Source organism: Mirounga angustirostris, unplaced genomic scaffold, assembly GCF_029215605.1.
Source record: "Mirounga angustirostris isolate CCGP_5_RB_7025 unplaced genomic scaffold, mMirAng1.0.hap1 SCAF_3, whole genome shotgun sequence".
NCBI classification, from domain to species: domain Eukaryota; kingdom Metazoa; phylum Chordata; class Mammalia; order Carnivora; family Phocidae; genus Mirounga; species Mirounga angustirostris.
The window spans coordinates 48,850,918-48,878,612 of record NW_026991711.1 but is presented as its reverse complement, the minus strand read 5'-3'; the positions used below and the strand labels follow the sequence as shown (position 1 = coordinate 48,878,612).

Below are 27,695 nucleotides of genomic sequence, written 5' to 3'. Positions count from 1 at the left end.
GCTTTGTGAATTATTCCCTGTTTGATGAATTACTAGTGATACGCTGAGCTGAAACATTTTTCCTATTTCTTGACTGTGTTTTTTAACTTAGCAATTTCTTATTTACTGCTGTGTGAACTTTGACGGAATTAATGCACTTCAAAATTGAATATCAAATGAAGAAACAATGTTAGGTGACTTTTTGTTCATTTTTCTAGATTACTGAACAATTTGATAGGTCAGAATATATTTCCACTATATACCTTCAAAACTCCTTTATATGCTTTGCAACACTTCTTTCTTCCCTTTTTGAGAGAGCTACTTTTAAAACTTTATTTAAAATATGTAACAATTTGGGATATTAGTGTTCATGAGAATCTCTTACAATTTATTTTCTATTTGTTAATTTAGACATAATATTTGTATGTTGTGTTTTATTTATAAGTAATAGGCAGCATACTGTAACAGAAGAAGCACTACCATGAAAGTTAGGAGAACCAAGTTCTGACTCAGTTTTACCACCAGTTCAGTACCTGATATCTGTCGTGAACAAAGCTCCACACGTTATTGGTTCTCTAGCCTCTTGACTTTTATACTGATGTGCCTAAACGTGATGATTGTTAAGATTATGTTCAGATCCAAAGTTCTACAGTTTTGATCCGAGGTTCTACAGTTGTGTGAATCAGTCATTCTAATTTTTGTGGTGTATTTATTTGACCTTACGAGTATTCTCACTTTTGACAGGAAGACCTTCAGAAGCCATGGCAAAATGGACATCAGGGAAATTTGATCTAAAATGACAGCAAAATTAACAAAGCAAAATTATTTTTAAAAGCTTAAGGAATTCTGCTTTGACTGTATTTCTGAATCATATGAAGAAAAAATCAGAGATCTATCAAGTCCAATAGGTCTTGTAGAACGTTTCTATCTGCCTTTGTCAAGATTATAGTCAATTCTCATTGCAGATTTTCCTTTGACTTACATATTTTATATTCTTAATTTAAATAATTGTATTATTTTGGAAAAGCAGTTATCTTGGTAGCTGTGTTTGAAGTGTTATATTTCTATGACTTTTGATATATAGTGGAGAGATTTCTTCGAACACATCTTATGTTTTCATCACTGCCAGGTGCAATGAATTAATCTATTTGAAATCCTACTTATCAGAGTCCCCCCTTAGGTCTTAGCTATACACAAATGTTTTAATTCTGATTTTCCTTTTCTTCTCCAAAATAGGAGTAGTTACCTAAGAGTAGTCATTTTCTTATCCTGTTATATTTACTTTGTTGTGTAGAATAATTATATCTGTTTGTTTTTGAAGAGAATATATCTTACTGTTTATCTCAAATTAAAAAATAATGAAATCAGCTTTAGGAAAAGCAATATGTTTGTGGGATTTCATATCATTAAATCATGTTTAGAAACCTTAGGCCAGTACTTACTGCTCCTTTCTGTCTTCTTATAATGTGCAAAAAATGCAAACTAATTTTTAAAATACTGAGCTAAATTGATTGACTTAACTTTTATTTACACATATCCTATGTGTGCAGATTTTGCATAATTAAACCATTTTTAAATCTGATAAAGAGACTTACAGTGAAAAATTATTTCATTAATTTAACAAATATTTATGCATTATAAACTAGATGCTCCAAGCCTAAACTAGATGCTAGGAACACAGTTGATCTAGACAACCTAAGTTGTCAAGAGTAAACAGAGAAGCACACCTAAATTAATTGGATGTCTCTGAGGGAGGCAGTGAGCAGGGGAGCCTTCCAGGGAGAGGCAAAATAGAAATTAAGACTTGAAGTGTAAATTGGAATTACTCAAATAGGGAAAATAGAACAGAAGGTGGTGAATCTACGTGTGTCACTTTCCTCTTTTGTAACAACATTTTCTCCCTAAGATGATGGGTATCAGAAATTTACAGGAGTTACTCTTTTTTTACTACTTATAACCAAGTCATTGTTCCATCACTCTTTTCCTCCTCCTGCAAAATACTTAACGTGGGACATGCCAATCTCTCGCCTACCTTAGTGTCATTATCCACTTATCTTTAAGATACCTCTTCATATGCTCTGGTACATCTAAGTATTATACTGCTGACAATTATATTCTCTACATCTGTCCTATCATAATTTTTTTGGAACTTAAAGATTAATAAATGTTCTTGAACTGCCCTTACTAATCTTTATTCTCAAAGTTATTACTCTCTTACTATAGTCAACTGTGGCCAAAACTTTTCTCTCTTCAAAGTATAAACCTTAATTTTTAAAAATATTTGATTTCATTATCATTTGACTTCACCAACAGTCACAGTTACATAACTCTTTCATAATTCCCTATGATTTCTCCTCTCGACTTGACTTGCCTCCGTTCCTAGGCTATAGACAATGAACAGGGTTCTCATAAGCATCCTTGATAAAGGAATCTTCCCTGTGATAGGTCTGTCAGTCCCAGGAGTTTATATCTGAGGGACTAAAGATAATGCACATTTCTATTGAAAATATCAGAGAGCATGTGAAGAGAGTACAAAGCAAATCCTGAGAAAGTATTTTTAGGTCTACATTGAAGAAGTGACATGTTATCATCAAGTCTGAAGGAGAGGTGTCAGATAAATATGTACTACAGCAAGGTGTTAATGTGTGAGCATACAGTGAACACAATGGAAGCTGTTATCTTAAGGGACTCAAGAAGAATTTCAAGTGTTCACATGAAACAAAACTGAAGTGTCCTTGATTCATTTGTAGTTGAATTGGGCCCAAGACATATATAGGAGTATAGAGAAAGCTGAAATTTTAGGTTTGGACCAAACACTAGATTTTCTGAGCATTTGATTTTACCTACTTGCCATCTCAATCTCATGGATTGATAACCTGTGAAATAATTGTTAATCATTTTCCTTACAATTGCTCAGATGTACTTGGTATTTCTAGAAAAATTGATGAGTGACAGTTGAATTCACTCCAAATTCATGTTCTTTAACCCATTTGGTAGTTTTTTTTTTTTACAAATGTTCCTAATTTTTTGACTCATTTTACTTTGAACTCACAATTTCTTAGTCAAAAAAATTTTGCTTTCTTCTCATATATCCCAAATGTTTTTTTTTTTTTTATACACAGCATTTCTTCATCTCCTCTAACCTTGAAAGATGACATAGAAATTCTTCTTCCTTCTATTAGATTTACCTCCTCTGCCAAGCCATGATATATAGATGTTCCTCAGTCTCCACTTAGCTTTCCTGGTTTTTAAAATAATATTCTGTAGCAAATTTATACAAACTGATGGGTAGCTATTCACCTCTAAATATATGTGTAGAATCCTAAATTTTAAAATTAGATCTGATCCTAACTTCCGAATTCTCTGTTCCAACCTGTTCCTGGCCATCTCCATGTGGATGTCCCACTATTACCTAAAGCTGAACAATGTATAATACTAAGTTTTTAATTTTTCTTCCTCAAACTTGTTCTGTCTACCATATCTCCTATGTCAAGTTAATAAAATCAAGATCTTCCCAAACAGTTCAGACAATTTAAGATTACCCTCAACTCATCTCTTAATTAATCCCATGACTTTCAAATTTGAGTGAGCATCAGAATTGTGTGAGTGATTGGCTCTACCTTCAAAATCAAGTGCTGGGCTCCACTTTTAGAGTTCTTATTCAGTAAGTTTGTACCAATGCCCAAGAATAGGCATTTCTTAGAAGTTCCTAGGTGTTACTGATATCGCCGGTCCAGGAACCACATTTTTTTTTTAGATTTATTTATTTATTTATTTGAGAGAGAGAGAAAGAGACAGAGATAGCAAGAGAGAGCATGAGCAGGGATGAGAGGGAGAAACAGGCTCCCCAGTGATCAGGGAGCCTACGCAGGGCTTGATCCCAGGACCCTGGGATCATGACCTGAGCTGAAGGCAGACGCCTAACTGACTGAGCCACCCAGCCACCCCCGAGGAACCACATTTTGTGAATCACTGCTTTAACCTTTTTGTATAAGTAGTCATCTTGATGTTAAGTTTGCTAAAGACGTTTTTGTAACTCTCCATTTTGTAACTCTCCATTGCCTAAATTTTAAAATAAAATTTAAGATACACACAGACATATTAAAAACTTTGGCACTCAGATTCTAGTTATATTCTAGGAATATTTTGCTGCTCTCACATACCATATCAAGCCACCATCAACAAAATATTTTGATCCTTGAAGAAAGAGGTGACTAATTCTTTTAAACATTTGTTCTTTCATTTACTATCCCCCCTTTTTTTTTTGAGAAATTCTCTAAATCTAATTTAAAACAAAGAAACAGAAAACAGAGCCATATATGCCATTGCTTCAACTATCCTGAATTTTAACTCTCAATTTCCATTTATAGTTTTGGACTTTACTGCCTGGTTGTCATGTCAGCCGCTTATACTTAGCAAAACTGCCAATGTTAGAAGTATCAGCTATAATTTATTTATCCCTTTTTCCCCCTCTTAGAGTACCTACCTGTCATTTAACAGATGTTTATTATTAATATTAAGACATCGATAAATGTCTGTTGAATTGAAAAAAAGGGATAGATACTTTTTCCATGCAGCCATACCACTTTGGCTCCATCTTAAGCACTGTATATTACAAGGTGTTTCCCTAGATTAATAAAATTATTGTTCCCCTCATTTGGCTAGGGAGCTCTATGTGTATGCCCACTGATCATCATTTAAAACCCTCTCAGGGGATAAGGGACCCTTCAGTCATTTATAGATCTCTTTTATATTAAACAACTACTTAATATTACTCTTTAATATTCATATTTAAGTAGGAGGTTATTTTCCTGCACAAACAGGGGCAAAATGAACAGGTGTATACATGGTGCTCATTCCACAAGCATAAACTTCTCTAAAGCATGGGACCTTAGGAAACATTCTTTCATCAAAGCACTTGGTTACACACCAAGAAATCTAAACCATGAATGCAAAGTGTTCTGATGAAGGAAATCATTGATCTTACACTAATTAGCAATATGTTCTCCAGGAAGGAAATCACTCTTCAGAGGTTTAACAAATGGTAATACGGAGGAGCTATTCACAGGCTTGTCCCAAAGAATGGTCCACTTCCAGATGCAAACACACTGGCTTTTTTTTTTTTTTTTTCTCCAACAGGTTTCTTCTCAAGTTATTGATACTAAAAGTAGTTTCATCTTCAGTTTTGTTCTCTAGAATGGCCATGATCTTGCTTCCCCCCCTTCTCAATTGTCTTTTATTAAACAAACAAAAATAAACATTTGCATGCTCTTTTTCTACTCTTTTGAGTGCCTTTTCTACCTCCCTGCTTTTGTTTCTGACTTCTGTTAGTTTCTCTGTTGCTTCCTTTAAGTAAGCTGCCTCAAATCTGGGATCTTATAAATGTCAAGGACATAAACTACTTGAATGTCTTTGAACTCCCTCAGAACCCCCTTTACTGTAGTTGCTCCCTGATTGTTAAGCTAACTTTTGATTGATCTGTTTTTCCCTCTCTTTCAAACTGCCTCCTCTGCTAGTCACTACCCCTGTTTACCCACTCAGCTACTAACTCCCTTTCGCTTTAAACTCCTTTTTATTAGGACTCATGCAGACTCTGCCATGCTCTCATGCTGTCTTTGTATAGCTGGCCTGAGAACTTTAGATTATTGATCATTTTGCAGATGAGAAGTTAAACTGAAATTCCTCTGCCTCACTTCTGGTGTTACTCATGTTAGGTTTGAACGCAGCATTTCCGAACATGTTTTACTTTATAGAGAGTACTATCTACATTAGTTGATGGATTATTTATTAGTAACTAATATACTCAAAAGACCAAACAATTTAAGAACTCAAATGGCCCTGAATGTATTAGTGTATAATTTAAAGATGAGGAAACAGATTCAGAAATTGTAAGTGATTTAAAGTAGGTTTAAGTAGTAAGTTAGTAAAAAGCAAGGGGAAAATAATCAGGTTTTCTAACTCTTGATTTAGAGAGTTTTCTAGTTTACTATAAATAACTTATTCATATATGTGTATATTAATAGCCAGCTTTGTTTTATGACATAACTACTTAAAACTTTTGAATTATTTAAATAGAAAATAGAACAATATTTTATTTACGCAGATTTTTGTATTATTTCTTCAGTAGTCCGGTGAGATAATGGGAACTATATTTTCACTCTCAAGTGTTATCGCAAAACCTGACAGTAATAATAGTAGGTTGCCAATATTTGCACAAGGTGCTCTAAACTATTTTTCTTTTAATTTTATCTTTTTGTTCCTTTCATCTCTTTGTAAGTCAGAAAGTCAACTGATAATTTCTCTGAAATAGTACAAATGTTTTGTTTTACATTTATTTTCACAGCTTCCCTTCATTGCTTAGAAAAATCTTGATCTCAAGCTTCTTGACTCAAAAAATTAGTTCTAGAACTTGTCTAATAGTGAAAGAGTAAATACTTTAAAAATATTAAAATACTGTTGTATAGGTTTAAGTTCGTTTTCAGATCTTGAAGTCCCCATCTTGTAACATTTGGATTCATTTAGCTTTTTACCTTGAAGATCTAACTCAGGCCCAATTAGTACGGCCAGAAATGCTTTTAGAAATTAAAAAAAAAAAAAAAAAAAGTGGAACCCACAAATAGGTATATTTTCTACTCTAAAACTTTGATTTCAGAACCATTTTTACTATTGAAAATTTTCTTTGATTAAAACCAGTTCCCTTTGGTTCTCAAAGAATAAGAAATGCCTCCCTGTAACTGTGTTCTTTTCTTGATTATTTGCCTTTCCATATCTCTAAGACTGATTCTCTGAATCATTCTAGCTAATTTGTTAAGGATTCAATTCACATTCTCTTTGCTTCAGCTACCCCTAAGGTTACAACTTTCTAGTTTGTGTTTGAAATATTTCTGTGTGAGGAATTCCATAATCTATCCCCACTGGTGGGACTCTAAGGTGGTGGTGGCATGGCTGTTGACATTTATCATGCTCTGAAATAGTGCTCTATATAGGAATGGACTTCTACTAGCTTATTTGATTGGAGCAACTCCTTTGATGCTTGAAGTACTGGCACTTTTGATTCCCCCATCTCTTTAAACTTAAATGGGATTGAGGAATAACATATTTGTTATAAAATGTACCATGTAATTTTGAATAATGTATTTTAATTAGTGTTATTTTTAAAGTTTATTCTCCTTTTTATGGCCAACCTGGCATTAGATGGACTAAAAATATAATTTAAAAAAGTTAGTGTTTTTAAATGTAGATTGATCTAGTCAATCAAATCTAAAAGTAACCTATGGTTGTATAACTACATTTGCATTTATCAATACTATTATTAGAATATAGGGTTATTTTTGTAGATATATGTTTTCTCCTTCATCAGCGATGAACACTTACAGGATCATGACTAATACATTTGAAACTCACACTTGTAATTTCAATGAAGAATTGTGGTTTGGCATCAGTTATTAATTTCCAAACCATCAGAAAGGAAAGTTACATTTTATGTTGTGTTTCGTTCTGTTTTAAAAATAGATTTGTGCACAGATGAGACATAAGAAGTGCCTTCATTTTGAATGTTTCTCAGAGTGTAGCCCCGGTACCAGGATAGTCAGCATCATGTGGGAACTCAGTAGAATGCCAATTTTCTGGCACAATGACCCCAGACCTACTGAATTAGAATCTTGTATTGGGGCCCAGCACTGTGTTTAAACAAGTCTTCCAGGTGATTCTGATGCAGTACAGTTTGAGAACCACAGCCTTAAATAATAAAATAATAAACCAGTTTTAATGAGAAAAATTAACTATTCTCAGAGAGTAAGAACCAATGGATATCTCATTTAGAATGCAAAATTGGGTTTAGAGAAAACAAATTAAAATAAAAACAGAGTGAAAAAAGGTCAGTTCATCATTGTTTTTCATGAAAAATCCTTTACAAATTCCAAAAATGTGTTTATTTTTTTCTAAAGTTCTTAAAATGAACTAGTTATTGTAATGAAATTCACGATGGGAATTTGAATTTTGGATTTCATATGATATTCTATGCTTATTGAATACCATGACTTCAATCATTGAGTCAGGTTACACATAATCATCAATGGCCAGTTTTACTATTCATATGTAAATGTACAAAATTTAAAAATCATGGACATGAATATTTAGCAATTGGCTTCTGAATGAAGAATTTGAAATGTGATTTATTATCTTGGCTTTGTTAGCAGTGAATATATTAGCCCTGCTCTAATAAAACTCACATTTCCCTTCTCTGCTTACTGAATGAGCTGTTCAAAAGGCAGAGACCAAGAGTTTTGCTTAGTAAACAAGAATCAACAGACTTAACAGCAGGTGTTGCCTGCTGCTTAAAGAAAACTAACAATATCTTCAAAAGCTTAACAATATCTTCAAAAGCCTAACAAATATATTTTTCCCTTAGTTCAATATCAAGAATTCAAATAATTTTCACCTAAAATACAAAGAAAGCTTATTTTTATACTCTTACTTTAATATGGAATGGCTATGAAATTAATCATGTGTTACAAATATTTCTATATATTCTTTAATATAATTTACAATAATACCGACCAATGAATTGATTGTTCTCTTTTGCTAGTATGTTACATTAGCTGCTTGTTATTTTAAATTATTTAAATGAGATGGTCAGAATAGACAGAATTTGAGGTTCTAAATGAGTGATTTACATTGATGTAATCAACAATACTATTTTGTCAAAATTAATTTTTTTTCAAAATTATTTTTTTTTAAAGATTTATTTATTTGAGAGAGAGCAGAGTGTGCACATGAGTGGGGGAAGGGGCAGAGGGAGAGAATATCCAAGCAGACTCCCTCTGAGCGTGGAGCCTGAGGTGGGGCTAGACAGGGGGCTCAAGACAGGGCTCGATCTCATGACCCATAAAATCAAGACCTGAGCTGAAACCAAGAGTCGGTCACTTAACTGACTGAGACATCCGGGCACTCCTGTTTTGTCAAAATTAAAGTTTGTTTACCAGAGAACTGAAACAAATTTTGAAAACTGAATGATTTTCTCTAATTTCATGAATGTCAATATGGATACTTATTCAACATCTGTTTATTTGTTTTACTATATCTAGTATGGGTATTGTATATATTGAATAAATACATGGGTTCCTTTTAAATATTCAGTTTAAGATTTTACATTACTACTACTACTACACTATTGACCAGCTACTAACTCAAAGAAGATATTAAAACAATCATTTTCAAAACCCCTTTATTTTGCATTATCTAAATATCTTTTTATTATAACTTGAAATCACTACTACGTTTTGCTGTAATTAAGATTTTTTTTTAAGATTTTGTTTGTTTAGGGGCGCCTGTGTGGCTCAGTCGTTAAGCGGCTGCCTTTGGCTCAGGTCATGATCCAAGAGTCCTGGGATCGAGTCCTATATCAGCCTCCTTGCTCATCGGAGAGCCTGCTTCTCCCCTGCCTGCTACTCCCCCTGCTTGTGTGTGCTCTCTCTCTCTGTCTCTCTCTCTGTCAAATAAATAAACAGAACTCTAGCAAAACATTGTTATTCCTGGCTTTTGTAGTACTGATATCTGAAGATAAACAATGAAAAGATTGCTGGTTTCCTATGGTGAAATTGAAAATCTTGATAATTTTGCAATTTTTGAAACTTAAAAATGTCGTGTTTTTCATTTCAAGAACCAGTCCTTTAAAGCCTGGAATTGTCCTTTTCTAAATCCATTTTGCTTAAGTCTTCTTTTCAAAAGGTCAATTTCCATATCTTAACTTTACATTATTTTCTATTAAAAAGGAAACCGTAAGAAACAAACAAACAAAATTCAGTAAGTTTAATTTCATTATTTTCTTAGTGTTGCAAGTTAAGTGATGTCCCCTCAAAATATATGTCAATCCAGGAGCTTAGAATGTGACCTTATTTGTGCTAAGAGTCTTTACAGGTATAATTAAAGCTAAGGATCTTAAGAAGTAATCATGCTGAATTTGGGTGGGTCCTAAATAAAATGAGTGTCCTTATAAAAGACAGAAAAGGAGGGGTCCCTGGGTGGCTCAGTTGGTTAAACATCTGCCTTAGGCTCAGGTCATGATCACTGGGTCCTGGGATCCAGCCCTGCGTTGCCCTCCCTGCTCAGCGGGGAGTCTGTTTGTTCCTTGCCCTTTGCTCGCCCTTCCCTGCTCGTGCTCTCTCTCTCAAATAAATGAATAAAATCCTTAAAAAAAAAGAGAAAGAGAGAGACAGACAGACAGAAAAGGAGAAGACACAAACACGCAGGAGAGAAGTTCATGTGAAAATGAAGGAAGAGAATGGAATGATGCATCTACAAATCAAGGAATGCCAAAGATTGACAGTAGCCATCAGACACGAGAAGAGAGGTGTGGAATAGATTCTCCCTCAGAGCCTCCAGAAGGAACCAACCTTACTGACACTTTGAGAGACTTCTCTCTCTATATAAACAATCTATAGACTTCTGCCCTCCAGAACTGTGAGAGAATGCAGTTCTGTTGTTTTAAGCTACGGAGTTTGTGGTAGTGTATTATGGCAGCCCTAGGAAACTAATACACATCATGAATGATAGATCAGTACTTCTTTTTAAAATTCCTCTGTCCATCTTTCATTGGCCACAAGTACATTTCTTCGGATGTAAATTGAAGTCATGTCACTTGTACCTTAGAAAAGCTTACCAGAATCTCTGTTACAAAATTATTGCTGGGGAGTCTTAACCTCCACCTTTAGAATCAAGGGAATTTCATTGAATCAGACAAGGTTCAGTGGAAAACAGAAACTGTTAGATGTTTTAAGCAGGAAGAGATCTATACAGGGAATTAGATGCTCATAAAATTGTTAGGAGGGTTAAGGCAGCAGGTTCTAGTCTGAACCTCCTTGAATAATTCCTAGTATAATTCAACAACAATCTGCTGGGGGAGCTAATACTCTGAGGCAACCTCTTGGGTTATGATTGAAGCAAAAGCTTCAACCCTCTAACACTTGCCTCTTAATATCAGGGAAGCTGGAGAATGGAGACCCATACCTCTGATTCAAAGAACTCACATCAAATAGCTTCTTAGTAGCCATAGCCAAAACCTTTGGCCTATTCTTACCTTTTTAATCAACTATGAATACATTCAATTGGCAAAACCAAATTCTAGCTTCAAGAAATTATATAAAATGCCTATCTCAGATTCCAAGCCTCTCTACAGTTAGAAGGGCCCTGCGTTTGGTTCAATGCTCTGCTGTTGCCATCTTGAAATTCTTAATGATGATTTAACGAGGAGCTCATATTTTCATTTTGCACTGAGCCCCCCAAATGATGTCGCTGGTTCTGTCAACCCTGTATAGAGCTCTGACATTTTACTCGGTTCTAATACTGCAAGGACATTTGTTGCTGTTTTGCTTTTGTTGCTTGCCTCTTTACATCCCGATTCCAGGATTCTGTTGTTCTGTTGACTCTTGGCTGGATCACAGTGTGTTGCATCTTTCCAGATTCCTTGATTTGGAGCTCTGCCAGCACCCACTTGTTACCTTTTGCTGGAATTCCACAATACTCCTGATATCCAAAGACTCCTACCCTTTACCTACAGCCATACTCTCCCGATGCTAAATTTTCCTGCCCATTCGGGCTTTCTTTTCTCTCTCATAGTCAGTTTTACTTTAAATTAATCCTGGTATATAGACAGAAATCTGGCCCACTGACTCACTAGCATGGCCTTTCCAACACCAACGAAGCAAGACTGTCATGCACTGAAGCTAGCCTTTGCACACAGCTTTCCTTACATTTATTTTATATCTTCAGTAAGGATGCTGTGTGTGTTACAACTGTGTAACAGGAGGCAGCTTGTAATTTGGTATAAAGTATAGCAATTAGGGAACATGGAGACCTTGGTTCATGTCCCAGTTCCAGTTAACTACTCATGAGACCTCTGGATATTTCTTTCTCCCTGTTTCTGAACCTTTAAATCGGAGGGGCTGTACTAAATGGCCTGTAAATCCCTTTCCAAGTCAGATTATTTTTTATAAATATGCTAACAAGCATAGCTAGCCCCATAGATTTTGTTATAAGAAAAAAATACTATTTTTTTATACCATCTCTCTGATGGTATACTGTAGATGCAGGGCAGTGATTACTAATAGTCAAATGTAGCATGCTGTTTCCATGCTGTAGGCAATCAAGCTAAATAAAAAAATAATATTTTTACTAAAATAAATACTGTGTTTGTTTTGCATGACAGGAAACTAGTGCTAGCTTCTCAATATTCATGCAAGCAAATTGGTATTAACACCTGATCCTGTGCTTAGGTTTGACTTACCAATTTCTGCAAAAAAAAAAAAAAAAAAAAAAAGAGAGAGAGAGATTCAAGGTAAGGGCAAAAATGATTAAATAAAAGGGGGAAAAAGATAGTAGCATGAGAGGGTTGAGGATGAGATTAACAAAATTATTTTTTTAGACGGTTTACCCCATTCCACCGCCTCCTGTGGGTGTCAAGCAGTATCATAAAAGGTGTTGCTATGACAACACTAATTAATTATAATGGGACTTCATGCACAGTAGCTTAGACCTAGTTCATGATGCTCTTTTTTTAAAAAAATTATTTATTTGACAGAGAGAGAGAAAACAAGCAGGGGGAGTGGCAAGTAGAAGGAGAGGGAGAAGCAGGCCTCTGCTGAGCAAGGATCCTGATGCGGGGCTCGATCCTAGGACCCTGGGATCATGACCACCAACTGAGCCACCCAGGTGCCCCTCATGATGCTCTTATTATGTGTCACACAAAATGTGGCAAAAATGCTTATGTTGAAATGTGTTGAGATATGGGGTGATGTGCAAGGCAGTTCTTCATGACTGTTTTAACCTGTGCTTGGAGTGTTGTGTGCATAATCTTGTGGTTTTTTTTGTAAACATATGGCATGGCCATGGGAGCTAATGAAGCTTGGAGTGCACATGTACAATAGGCATTCTTTGAAGTCAAAGCAAATTGTGATAATGGACAGATTTGTGGAACTCAGGTTATCACTAGTACTGATTTAGAGGGCTGAAAAAATCATGGCTGTCACTGCACTTATGGAAATTAGTCCTAGGGATTCTAAAATGGCTACAGCAACCATCTGATAGAGAGATGAAATCCAATGTAAGCAGTAAAGAATCTTTGATGTATATGTACTAGGAAGATGTCCAAAACAATAAATAAAATTAGAGTACCCAGATGTCTGAATATTACCTGTGGATGTGCAAAATGTCATTGCTTTAGTTACTGAATTCATAGTTTCTTTTTCCTCTCCCCAAATGCCATGTTTTCCATAGTTTTGTTTCATTTTTTAAATATATTTTTTATTTTTTTTACAGTAATTGTTACTACAAAACACCACTGTACTAAAATCCAACTAATTTTCTTGGATTTCCAAGTTCCAATCCAACTAATTTCTTGTAACAATAACAATTATATTATTATGAGATATCCCACACTATTCCAAATTCTAAAGAAAGGTTAAAAAGAACTGCTAGCTTAAGATAATTATTAATTTGTTTCGGAGAGATGTCTGAGGTGGAGACAGCTGCCGCGGCAGATCACTAAGCAATCTACTAGGTGAGGAGAAATTTGAACTCTCAGCACTGATAGAAACAACAAGAACAACGACAACAGCCCGTCTTGTAGTGTGGATTAAAGAAAAGCAGACATTTGGAAGGCAGGTGGATGCTTCCCATTTAGCAATGTCGAACCTGATTCTTATGTCCCTGCATTCGGCTGCCAGGTGTGTAGGGGGCCGCCGGCGATGGTTATTCCCCTGCAGACAAACAGCAGCTGGAGCACCACCTGTGTCAGGAGATGAGCCTGAGAGACGAGAGAATTACATTGACCTCCGGCTAGTTTTGTCTTTCTCTAATTTCTGCACCACTGTCAGATTTGAAAAAGAAAATCACCACCTTGTGATATTGTCTCATTAGACCCCTCAGTGCTCTCTGTAGGGCACTGGGTAACAATCATAAAGCATATAAATGCAGAACACATCACTACAAAGGACATGAGCTCTTGGGTCCTTTTAATCTAAATCAGATGGATAAAGGGTAGACTCAGGAAGAAATGTGATAACAAGGAGTAAATCCACTAAGTTTCTAATGGTGGAGTTCATCATCATTTAACCTTAGGGAATCTACAGTTATTAGTCAAGAGTTCCCGGTAGAGGTCTGTTAGAAGCCAAAAAAGGAAGGACTGCAAGTAATTTGTTTTCTTGATGTGAAATAGAAGGTTGCTGCAGGACTATGAGGAATTCTAAAAGGATGTTCAGAAAATAATGTATATACATATTTAGGAAAGGGTAAAAATAATGCTAACCTGCTCAGAAGAAAAGAAGTAAAGGAGAGGGTGTAATGAGGAAGTAATAGATGTTTTTCAAGATCAGCTAATAGACTAATAAGATAAAGGAAAATGAAATAAAAATAAAAAGGATTATCTTTCGCTATGAGCATAATAATGCAGTCACTGTTACAGTCCCACTGGTTTTATTCGGGGCTTTGGATAGAACAAGAAGATGTATACTTCAGTAGGGTTCCTACAGCTGCAATGTTTCTTTTAGTAATAGTTTTAGAAAAATCTATAATCGATAGATTTAAAAAAAAATATGTCATGCCTATATTTAAAAAAAAAAAGACTTTTAAAGGACTTATGAAAGGATTGTGTTTCAGAATGGCATGTTTAAACTTACTGCATTGGTATGTGTCAGTGACTTTTATCAATTAACCAGAAATCTGGGTCTATCAGCAGAATTCATCCATCCATCTTTGCTGTGAAACTGGAAACAGATTTGTTTAAATTATTGGTCTTTTAATTTGCCTCATTTTGTCTCCTGTCTGAGAAGCCTGTTTATTTTCAGGCAGCTGCATATGTTGGCATGATTGATGAGATCTGCTACAGTCAAGCAAGCAGCCCCGGGTGACCAGTTTACCCTTCCCCGCTAGGGTTCCAGCTGCCAGTTGCCCCCATTCTGTGACAGCTTCTCCTTCTTCTCACCTTGTCATCAAGCCAAGATTGTACACTGTAGGAGAACAGGTAAGCATCTGCCTCCGTAATCATTGCCAACAGCTCTCCATTATCAACTGCCAGGGGTGCTACAAAGCAATGTGGAGTTCTTTCTCTTGACACGGAGACCGAGTGTTTTTATACCTGAAACAAACTTTGTCTTTCCTGACTGGGGAACCTCATATGTAAAGTCTGTTTTTTAAAAAACTTGCATCACACCTCACTATAATATTATACAACAGGTCAGATCATTCCCACCTCCTGCAGGTATTCTAGATTAGACTATGCAAAGATCTGTCATTTAAAGACAGGATTTTTTTTTTTTTTTTGGCGATTATTATATTCCTATATAGCAGAAAAATTAAAGAGCTCTGTCAAACATTTTCACTCCAACATGGTGTAAATTAAATCTACCTATAAAGGTGAATTATCTTGCAACATCTGTCCTTCTGTCATAGAGCAACATGTGTGGATCAAAATCAAATTAGAGAGCATGTTCACATATAGCAACATTAAAGTGAATTCTACTGTTTTGGTTTTTAACTGCATGATCCTGAATGTTTTAAATGATCTGTTGTTGTGATTTAATATTTATAGAGTCGATGGTAATCTAGGAACTTCAGGGACTATCAATAAAATATAACTTTTGCTTTTATTTATTTATTTTTTTTTTTTAAAGATTTTTATTTATTTATTCATGAGAGACAGAGAGAGAGAGGCAGAGGGAGAAGCAGGCTCCCAAGAAGCAGAGAGCCCGATGCGGGACTCGATCCCAGGACCCTGGGATCATGACCTGAGCCGAAGGCAGACGCTTAACCATCTGAGCCACCCAGGCGCCCTAACTTTTGCTTTTAAAAGGAACTAAATTTCTATAGTAATCTGTTATTAATTGTATTTATGCATGTGACTGTTGGTGTGAGAGAATATGGTACATAATTTTGACATAAATATGTGTTTTTCAGAATAACAATAATTTGCTTCAAAGTGGTTAAAAAGCAAATGTTATATAGTGGTTATTAAGATCAAAGACTTTCAGAGACATAATTTGGTTCAGATCCTGGGTTGGTACATACCAGCTCTAAGATCTTGGACAAGTTATTTAACTTCACAGAACATAAGTTTCCTTATCTCCAAATGGGGATAGTGAAACTTACCTTTTGTGGTTTGTTCTGAGAACTGAATATGTAAATATATGTAAAGCTCTTAGTGCAATGCTTGACACATAGCTATTATTATTTCTAAAGCAGTGAATAAAGAACACAGGGTTGTTTACTAATAGGTTCTGAGATAGCCATGATCCACACTCTAAGAACCTTGTATCAGTTGAAATTCATTAATATACTTGTACATAAAAGATATAGCATATTAGTATAGTGGGGGAGTAGAACAGTTTTTTTTTTTTTTTTTTCCTGTGAATTCTTGTCCCAGTGGAGAGATACTTAATTGAATTTAGCAAGTCAGAGAAAGTAATCTGATTTGTTTCCTCTATAAAGGCAGGGGATTTGAGGTTTATTAGGGTTTTTCTTTATGTGTGACTCACTGTGGTGAACTTGATACACTGCTGGCCTCTTTAACTTCTTGGTGTCTTCTTGAACAAATTAATACATTTAATTCTCACTTTCTTGATAAATAACATAGTAATGAGCATCAATGAAATAATTTATAGAAAACACTTGGCATAGAGCTTGTTTTATTACCTGTTTGCAATTAATACTATTATTGTTATTATCTTTGTTATTTTTCTTATATTTAAGTTTTTTTTTTTTTTAAGATTTTATTTATTTATTTGAGACAGAGAGAATGAGAGAGACAGAGAGCACATAGGAGGGGGGAGGGTCAGAGGGAGAAGCAGACTCCCCGCCAAGCAGGGAGCCCGATGCGGGACTCGATCCAGGGACTCCAGGATCATGACCTGAGCCGAAGGCAGTCGTTTAACCAACTGAGCCACCCAGGCGCCCCTTATATTTAAGTTTAACTGAAATTAGAAAATTGCCCTCCAATGGTTAGATTAATAAGGAAAATTACATCCTAAGTCAATTTGGATTAAGAATTTTATTGGTTCCCAAATAATAAATCAGAGCTTGAGTTAAAGAACCTTTATACAGTCTGGCTCTTGTTTCCCTTACCCATAAATCCCAGAAGATAGAAAGACGACTGTATTTGTATAGGTGTTAAAAAAATCCTCACAATGGACCACAGTTTTCCCTCATTTATCCACATGTAGCTCTCACAGAAATAGCCATTGGGATAAGCATGTGACCATAGCTAACAGCAAAAGCTCTAAGAAAACCATCCTTTTTCTTTCTTTTTTTTCTTTTCACCATTCTCATGACTGACTACTAATCACATTGGTTTATAAGTAGTCCATCAACAAATAATAAAAAATAGTATTTATTTTAATCCTATTTTAACTCCTTGTGAGACTCCGATGTTGGTAGAGTAATTACAGAGTGACAGACACAAAAGGAACATGGATGGATACAAAACAGCTAGGTTACTTTGCATTATAACCTCAAGGTGGGGAAGTAGTACCCATAGCAGGGAATGGGTGAATATCTATCAGCATAAGAAGTGGGTGCACACATGAATGGGAAGGCAGAAGAAAAAATTTGTGGGAAATTTTTATCATACTAGGTAAGCACCGAAGCAGTGCATATACCAGGGGTTCTTATGTTAATACAGAAGAATATGGATAATAATTTTTGGTGAGTAAAATGGCTGAGAAGGAGTAGAACATTTGATCTAATAAAGTGTGAAAATGGCAGATGGAATGAAAGGATGAATTGGAAAGTTTTTACCTTTTATTTTCAATTGGCTTAAAAGAAAACTACTCATTATTTATCTAATTTTCTCCTAACTTTGGCAAGCCCCATTACCTAGAAAACATGTATCTGCTTTCCCTTACACATGGAATATATATCTATTTTCCCTTGGACTGTGAGATGGAGATTACCATCATATAATATGTAACACGGTAGTGTGATGATTAGTGTCCATTGCCCTGAATGAGGAAAATAATTCATGAAAATAGCTGTTGTCATAAAGGAAGTAATATATGTTGGTCAACAATGAAACAACAAATGAAAATTTAATTCTTAAATCATTCAGTGGTTTGGGGTCATTTAATTTTTTGTGTTCCTCAGTTTCCACAAAAAGTAAATAGTATTAGGTGTACTATCCATCTTCACACCTTATTATGGGCATTAATTTTAATGAGAGCTTTTATTAAATGCAGTTAAATGCCATCAATCTCTATTAAAATATATTTTATTATATTAAATTATCTCAAAATGGAATTTTTATTTTAGGCATGAAATGACCATTGTGCCTATAATGTTTTGTTGAGAAAGATAGTTTGTATCTCAGTAGGGTTCAAGGATGGAGAATGTATTGATAAATTGTGTTTCACCAGCAGTAAGAGGTAGAGTAAAATATTGACTGTTTCTGAACCAAATAACCAACTTGTTTTCCTGACACAATCTTAATCAAGCCTTTACATCTGCAGTAATTGTTGGCAATTTCTCCCTTTTCAAAAAATTAATCCTACTTTGTGGCAGTTATCAATTTGCTGCCTTTCATCTCATTTCCTGCTTTATTAAACTGGAGCTTAACCCCTGAACAAGTTGGACTTAGAAGAAACTGTAAAAACTCAAAGCCTCCCTGTGCCATTTAAGTAGCCTGACCACCTGTGCCTGAGGAAATGAGCCTTCCTTTTCTTAAAAACTTTGATAATCTCCCAGGGGGCAGACACTTGAAAGGAGGGCACTGATTCTTCTTGCTACTTGACCCAGGAATAAAGTCAGATCTCAACATGAAAGTAAAGAAATGGCTCCAGGAAGACAATCCTGTAAACCTCTTCAGAGTGATACATTATCTCTAGCTTCCAAAGCCTTTGTTAGTCAAACATCCTCTTTACTTAGAAAGCCTGGATTATGTAAAAGCATGAAAATATTCACAGAGAATATCTTTCAACAATTTACTATGAAGAACAGCAAGGACATATTTGGCCCATAGGGATTTCTGGTAGCACCTCATCGATCTTGACCTCCCAAGAAATCAAATAGATGGAGAGCATACTAGAATATTGCATGACTTATATAAAAGAGAGAAAAAAAAAAAAAACACCTTCTAGATCTGGTGACCAAAAATCTGACTTGAATCAGTACGAGGAAAAATCATGGCCTTGAACCCAGTTTCTAGACTAAAGCAAGGTCACCAACACCTTGATTGAAGGGGAGGCTGATCTTGCCTGAGACATGAGATAACCATGCAGCCTGAGTTTTCCGTGTCTGATCCATTTATTCTAAAGTTGGACGTGTGCAGCAGTTATCATCAAGTAGAAATAATAAAATGGGTTGGGGAAGGCCAGAAGATACAAATAATTTGCATAAGCAAATGTCTCAGTCTTTTTTTGAAAATGATTTCTTCTTCATTGCCTCCTTTCCACAATTATTGCCTCATACAACCAGTTGACTAGAAATAAAACACCGGAGCCTGGTTTACATCTGGATCTGTAAGATATGCTGGTCCTACCTGAGAGTGCAGTACCTGAAAGTACAGTTGCAGCATTGCATCCCCATCTCCCACTCAAAGTGACCGCAAATATCGAGTACTTACTCTTCTTAATCCAGGGTAGCCCACATTAAGTATCTGGAATTCACTCTACACTGGCACCGTCTAATATCAATGCTTTCTAAAATGGTAGCTGCTAACCACGTAGGACTGCTGAACACTTGAAATGTGGCTAATGCTACTGAGGAACTGAACTTTTACATTTTCTTAATGTTAATGAATATAAATTTAAGTATGTATAGCCACGTGTGGCTAGAGGACATGTTTTTGGACGGCGTAGTGCGAGACAAATTTTGTTTTATTTGCTAGACACATAGATTAGATATTAATATCTGTTATCTCTTTAATATCTTCCAAATCAGCCCTCTCCTTCTTATACTGATGGTGACCCCCTTTCATTAATTTTTTTCACCTGTATTGTTGTACCATCTTCCTATATGATCCTGTCATTGCACCCCACCCTAAAGAACCTAAGGTGTTTGTAAAAGATAAAACTTAGTTTGTCACTCCTGTGTTTACATTCAGCTCCCGAAAGCCATCAATAATTTGGCCCCAGATTTGCTCTCTAGCCTCATACTCTTGCCACATCATCAAAAACTCACCCAATTCAGGAGGACATATCACTCCTCCTAAAATTATTTTTTAAAAGATTATGTATTTCTTTTTTTTTTTTTTTAAAGATTTTATTTATTTATTCGTGACAGAGAGAGAGAGAGAGGCAGAGGGAGAAGCAGGCTCCCAAGGAGCAGGGAGCCCGATGCGGGACTCGATCCGAGGGCCCTGGGATCATGACCTGAGCTGAAGGCAGACGCCTAACCATCTGAGCCACCCAGGCACCCAAGATTATGCATTTCTATGTCTTCATGACTGCACATTCTGATTGTTCTTTCTGGAATGCTTTCTTCAACATTTTCACTGATGTTTTTCTAATTCTTCCTTTAAGGCTAAGCTTATTTGCAACCTGGTGATCTTTAACTGTCCCTAATTCTCTGAGGAAATCTAAATTAAGGATCTCTCTTCACTGTTTACATAACATCCAGTTTTTCTATCGCAGCGATAACTAATAAATTGACAACTAACTCTAGTCATAAGTAAAAGCTAAGTAGTCCAGGAACTCACAAGATAGAATGTTTTCTTCAAGGTCAAGTACTCAGTAAAATAAAACCCTTGAAAAATGGCAAGAATTGCCAGAAATTAAGTAAGATATCTAATATGATGGTTCAATGGTATATTTGATGGTTTAAATATATTGATCGCTTTGAAATACTTAGGTTGTCAATGAACTTTGTTCAAATAAACTAAACATTTTTCCTCACTTCCCTTCAATATTAAATAATTTTATATTTAAAAGTCTCCCTACCCAGTGCTCACTTTGGCAGCACATATACTAAAATTGGAATGATGGAAGGAAGATTAACGTGGCATCTGCACAAAGATCACATGAAAATTGGTGAAAAATCTCCCCACCCAGATTTCAATTTACAGTATATTCGAAAGTATATAATTGAAGGACAAGAAAATTCTTGATATTTATGTGTTCCAAAGCATCCCATGTAACCAAACAATGGTGGCAATATTTATCTTCCTTTATTTAAAACGTTCTTTTTGGAGGTGCCTGGATGTCTCAGTAGGTTAGGTGTCTGCCTTCAGTTCAGGTCATGATCCCATGGTCCTACGATTGAGCCCCCACATCAGGCTCCCTGCTCAGTCGGGAGTCTGCTTCTCCCTCTCCATCTCCCTCTGTTTCTCGCCCAACTCATGCTTTCTCTCTCTCTCATAAACAAATAAAATCTTAAAAAAAAAGTTCTTTTGAGGAGATGACATAGTAGGGGATGATGAAATTATCCAGAATGGTTTCTCTGAGACTTTACTTTAGCATAAAGTCTTGATAACTTGTTATTTTTCCTTTAGATAAGAGAGATTTACTTTTAATATAAAAATTCTGATTTTCTTGAAGTATCCTGAATAATAGAACTTACACTGGATGTAAAAGACTAATGCCTCCCTTCCATGATATATAATCTGTCATAAGAAGTGATTTACTTGCTTATTATTTTGATATTATCAATTTATAAGATATTTCTATGTTTATGTCATGACATGATTGATTTTTAAAAATTTTATAGATGTGTTATCCATTCACATTTCTTCATCTAATACACTCTTTGAGAATCTCATCCTTGATGAGCTTTCCATACATGCTTATTTTACATTTATTTTCCTTGTTATCTCAGTATCTTGAGTCATAAAAGTATGCATAATGGGAATAATTACTCTTACGCTTATGTGTCCTTTATTTCACAGTGCATTTAAAAGACCCAGTCTATAAAAGATTGACTTCCTTTTTCTCTGAAATAACTACCAATTCAAGGTGTTTATTGGTGGCAGCATGGTCCATTAACACAATCCCCCAAGACTTGCACTGCTATGATGAACAGATTCTGCTATGGAAGAAACGTCCCAGGCAATAAAAATATAATTTCTTTTCAGAGTCATTACCCTCAGCAATTAAAGCTTTTAAAAGTAGAAAACTCATATTTTCAATTTTTTTCACTAGGTGATCAGATTTTTAAAAAATAGTGTATAAATAAGGAAGTTATAGTTGGATATTTTACTCTTACAAATTAGTTCCTAAACTGATTTACACTTTGAAGTTACTCTGAGTTACTAAAGTAATCCTGGTCCTTTAAGAGTAACTCTAGTGTATAAATTTGCAGTTTAAATGCTTGTTTTATAATTTTATTTTATTTATTTTTTTTTTTTTAAAGATTTTATTTATTTGACAGAGACACAGCGAGAGAGGGAACACAAGCAGGGGGAGTGGGAGAGGGAGAAGCAGGCTTCCAGCAGAGCAGGGATCCCGATGTGGGGCTCGATCCCAGGACTCCAGGATCATGACCTGAGCCAAAGGCAGATGCTTAATGACTGAGCCACCCAGGCACCCCAATTGTTTTATAATTTTAAAAACTCATTTGTGACTTCTGTTGCTAGTAGTATATAAAACTGGTATCTTGGAATAACTGCCATTTGGAAAAACTAAAGTTCTTTGTATTAATTGCTGAGAAGTCACAAAAGTAAAGATCAGATAAGAGTTCAAAAAAGGATATTAAAGGAGGAGTCCTGGGAGAACTTGAGCTTTTGACACAATGGTTGTCTGGGGTGCAATGAATCAAGATAAAGCCTGGGTTCTGTCCAAGATGGAATCCAGCAAAAGACCCTCCTGTTCCCACAACATACATGTGCACACATGCTCAACACTGTGATCAGTTTGGGCCATACAATCAATGCAGATGTGAACAAGAAATAAACTCTCTTGAAGTAGGGGACAATAATGAAACCTGCCTATCTTGATGTTTTAGTACTTAGGAGAAGGAGGAAAGAAGTTCCTCTGGAGAATATATAATACCTCATGGACATCATTTGCTTTTTGTAGTTCAGATTGTCCTTTTGGAGCAAAAATATACAAACAAAGAAAAAGTCTACAAACCAAAGAAAAATTTAAAAAATAATCCATCTCATCAAGATGAGAATCTAATTACAGTCTTCCTAGTCAGTATGATTCTTGAATAATCAACAGATATAAAGACAAATCCTTTTTGAAAGAACGTTACTTACGCTCAGTGTCATAGTTCTATAAAGTTCCAAGGAAAAAACACTTGAAATTAAAAAAAAATCATAAACGTGTAGAATATAATGCACCAAACATGAAGGTGAGGGAAAAAAAAAGGTAATAGGTTGAGACATACAAAGGCTTTATATTTTAGAACACAAAACTCATATTTTAATATGTGTAATGCTAAAAAAGTTTTAAAATTTTTAAAATTTCAAGTAAGGATGAGAAAACTACATGTAAAGGATCAAATAATTAGAAAAAATTTGAAAAACTTAAAAATAAAATATAATAGTTGACTGAATATATGATTGGTGGATTAAAGTGGAAGTTGAATTATGCAATTAAATACTACACAGTTAAAATAAAAGCATGTAAAGGATGGATTATATTATACATAGCAGATTGGACAAAATGAATAGAAAATTGGTGGACCAAAAGTAGGGGTGGGAGGGCGGGGAAATCTGAAGAACTTAATATGTCACTAAGAGAGAGAGAAAAAAGAGCTGTCAATATGAATGCTAATATGAAAAAGAGATCACAAAATGGAAAATAGAATGATAAGATCCAACAGAAAACTTATATAAAAAATAAAAATGAGAATGGAGAAGCCAAAAATATTTGAAGATACAATGGATAACAATTTTACAGGATTATTCAAAGAATTTTACCAAATTCCAACCTGTTGAAATAATAATAATAAATAATAGTTACTTAACACATAGATAATCTTTGGAAACTAAACAATATGAAGAAAATGAGAAAATATTAAAATAGAGGGAAAAATGATCTGTAATAGTCTCAGCAAAACACAAAATATAGTTATCTTCTGCTTCTAAGTCACACACCTAAATTTAAGACTGATTTATGTTTAAATTATAAAATACAAATTAGAATTCCCCTGCAAATACAAGCAAAAAACTGATGTAATTATACAATTTCAGACAGGTAGATTTTAAAAGAAAAACATTTTGAGGTTAAAAAATGTAATGGAGTAATAAAAACTCAGCGTATGAGGGAGATGTAATAGCTCTAAATGTATATGTAAAAATAACACCTTCAAAGATATAAAGCGTATTTTATAGCTCTTTCATATGAGAAATTGATAAATATACCAACATGTAACAAGAGACTTAAAAATACCTTCATAAGGTATTGGTAGATACTCAAAACAAAAACAACAAAAAAATGACTGCTCTGTATACTATGTTTAAGGAATATCATTTACAAACTTTATATCTAGACATGTGTCCACTAAAACATATATTTTTAAGTACACATAGGACATTTATAAAAATTGACCTGTATGCTAAGCCATAAAAATGAGCTTAAAATTTTCAAATAATTAATGTTATTTGTGTCCATGCTACAATTATGTAAGAATTTAAATAAATAAATAAATATGTACATAAATAAATAACCACCCAACCAACCCTTAGTGATCTATTCTAAACAATATTTCTAGCACCAGCCAAAAATTATAAAGTACACAGAAGGATAAGAAAAAAAGTCTGAAGAGACAAAGCAAGTCTAAGAGTTAGACTCAGATATGATACTGATGTTGGAAAGATCAGACAAAAAATTTGAAGTATTTCTGACTAGTATTTTAGAGGTTCTAACGGAAAAAGTAGACAAAATGCAAAATCAGATAGTTTCAGAAAGAAATGGAAGTTATCAAAAAAGAATTTTAAAATGATAGAAACCAGAAGAACCGTAAGAAGAATAAACAATGCCTTTAGTGTTCTTATCTGTACTGTGGACAAACCTGACGAAATTATCAGTGTTTTGAAGATATGTCAACAGAAAATAAAAATTATAACTTTTACATTTAAAACTTTGAGATAAACTGACATGAATTTTTGGCATTTTTATGTGTCTTTGACATCTTCATTCGTAATGTCAATAGTGATTCTAATAAGAAATCACAAACATATATTCTTGTTGGCATATTTTATTATTTTAAATGAAATGAAGTACAATTTCCTCCAGAATATGAGCTGAAACAAGTTTGAAAAAATGCAGTTTCCCTGAAGCTCAATTAAATCAGCAGTATTGTTAAGCTTGGCAATATACGGAGGAATATCTAGTTTAACTTTACTGGGAGTGAGCTTCATGGCTATAAATAATCACTAGGATGCATTTTCATCAAAACTTCATTAGGGTCTTTTCATAATTATGGCTATAATTTATTACCATCCATTCAAATTATGTTCCCGGGCATACAATCAGGTGGTTTTTATATTGTATCTTATTTAACTCTCAACAAATAGAAAACATAGATTTTAAATCTTCATTTTTGAGAAGAGCACTTGCAGCTGCAAGTAGCCAGGCCAGGATTTGATAGTTGTCTGAGAGTTTGATAACTATTTCCCTAACAATCCTGCCAAGACAGTAATAATATGAAAGTAGTCTAAGTAATGAACTACAGTATGTTAGTTAATTTTATCATTATTTTTGTCAAAGTTCTAGTCAAGACAATTGTAATAAATGAATTGGCTGTGTGTCTGTTATGTTTAATCAGCACACATAGATTTGGTTAAAATTAGAATGAGCTAATTGTACTCTATTTCATTAGAAAAGAATATATCATTATGGGAAAGGGATTATGAGGGAAGATTTAAAAAAAGTGAGCAACAGACAATTGATAGTTACAAAGTTAGAAAATAAGTGAGACATAGCTACAGAAAGCAATTCAAATATTAGAAGTAATCACTTTAATGATGCAATAAAGTGCATCATTTTATCGTTTAACATGAACAGTGGCAGAAGAAATTTTTTTTTAATTTTCTAAAAATATCTAGAAATTGAAGCTAATTACTAGGCATTTGCTTATATTTTTTAGTAATTCACCTATAAAAATGATGGTCTGGCATTTTGAAAAGAGTGTGGGTTTTGGAATTGAATCTATGCTCAAATCCCAACACTGTCATTTATTGTTTTAGCTGTATATTAGGCTAGTTTTTTAAACATTTAAAAAATGGACATTATATCCTAAGGCAAATAAAACAAAAGTAAAGATAAACTATTGGGACTACATCAAAATAAAAAGTTTTTGCACAGTGAAGGAAAGTATCAAAAAAGCAAAAAGGCAACCTACTGAATGGGAGAAGATATTTGTAAATTATAAATCTGATAAGGGTTAATATCCAAAGTATATAAAAAACTATACAACTCAACACCATCAAACTAACAATCAGATTAAAATTCGGCAGAGAACCTGAATAAACATTTTCCCAAAGAAGACATACAGATGGTCAACAGACACATGAAAAGATGTTCAGTGTTACTAATTTTCAGGGAAATGCAAATCAAAACCCCAATGAGATAGCACTTACATCTGCCAGAATGGCTAGAATCAAAAAGACAAGAAATAACAAGTGTTGGTGAGGATGTAGAGAAAGAAGAACCTTCATGCACTGTTGCTGGAGATGTAAACTGGTATAGCTACTGTGGAAAACAGTATGGAGTTTCCTCAAAAAAACTGAAAACAGAAATACCCTATGATCCAATAATATCACTACCGGGTACTTACCCAAAGAAAACAAAAACACCAATTCAAAAAGATATATGCACCCCTGCCTGTGCTTATTGTAGCATTATTTACAATAGCCAAGATATAGAAGCAATCTAAGTGTCTGGATGGGTAAATGGACGGTCCTACAGGGCATTATGCTACGTGAAATTACACTAAGTAAGACAAATATAATATGATCTTACTCCTCTGTGGAATCTAAAAACAAAATGAATAAACAAACTAAATGCAGAATCAGAACTATAAATACAAAGAACAAAATGGTTGCCAGAGGGAAAGGGGCTGGAGGGATGGGCACAATGGGTGAAGGGGAGTGGGAGATACAGACTTCCAGTTACAGAGTGAATAAGTCCTGGGAATAAAGGCACAGCATAGGGAATATGGTCGATGATATTGTAATAGTGAATGATAGCAGGTGGACGTAGCTGCACTTGTGGTGAACACAGGATAACATACACAGATGTTGAATTCCAATTTTGTACACCTGAAACAAAGGTAACATTGTGTGCCGACTGTACTCAAATAAAAACTTTTTTTTTAAAAAGGGCATAATATCAACTCCATCCCAACCCCTGTAGGTTTATTATAAGGTTGAATGAGTTATTAGATACCTGTAAATCGCCTAATCCAGACTTGTTTCTTCTGAATTAGTCAATTGTCACAACTTTTATGGCTTAAGAAACTGTATGGTGGACTCTTAAAAGTTTTTATGACCTTTGGGCGCCTGGATGGCTCAGTTGGTTAAGCGACTGTCTTCGGCTCAGGTCGTGATCCTGAAGTCCCAGGATTGAGTCCCCCATCGGGCTCCCTGCTCTGCAGGGAGTCTGCTTCTCCCTCTGACCCTCCTCCCTCTCATGCTCTCTGTCTCTCATTCTCTCTCTCTCAAATAAATAAATAAATAAAATCTTTAAAAAAAAGTTTTTATGACCATAGACTTTATATTTTAAAATAAATTGAAATTATTTTCTCCAAAATAAGTTGTTGTCAGACCTGTGCATACATTTTAATACTTCTGA

At 34.7% G+C, this 27,695-nt stretch overlaps 1 long non-coding RNA gene and 1 other non-coding gene across 3 annotated transcripts in view; both read left to right on the top strand.

The window, feature by feature from the left end:
* The window catches only part of LOC129045655 (uncharacterized), a 389,119-nt gene that overhangs the window by 750 nt on the left and 360,674 nt on the right, over nt 1-27,695 (top strand). For both annotated transcript variants that reach the window (XR_008505691.2, XR_008505690.2), the window contains exon 2: nt 14,820-14,995. This is a non-coding gene — a long non-coding RNA (uncharacterized LOC129045655). The remainder of the gene's footprint in view (nt 1-14,819; nt 14,996-27,695) is intronic.
* On the top strand, nt 20,901-21,012 carry LOC123840067 (U6 spliceosomal RNA). Its single transcript, XR_006789881.1, has one exon. It is a non-coding gene; the product is annotated as a U6 spliceosomal RNA (small nuclear RNA).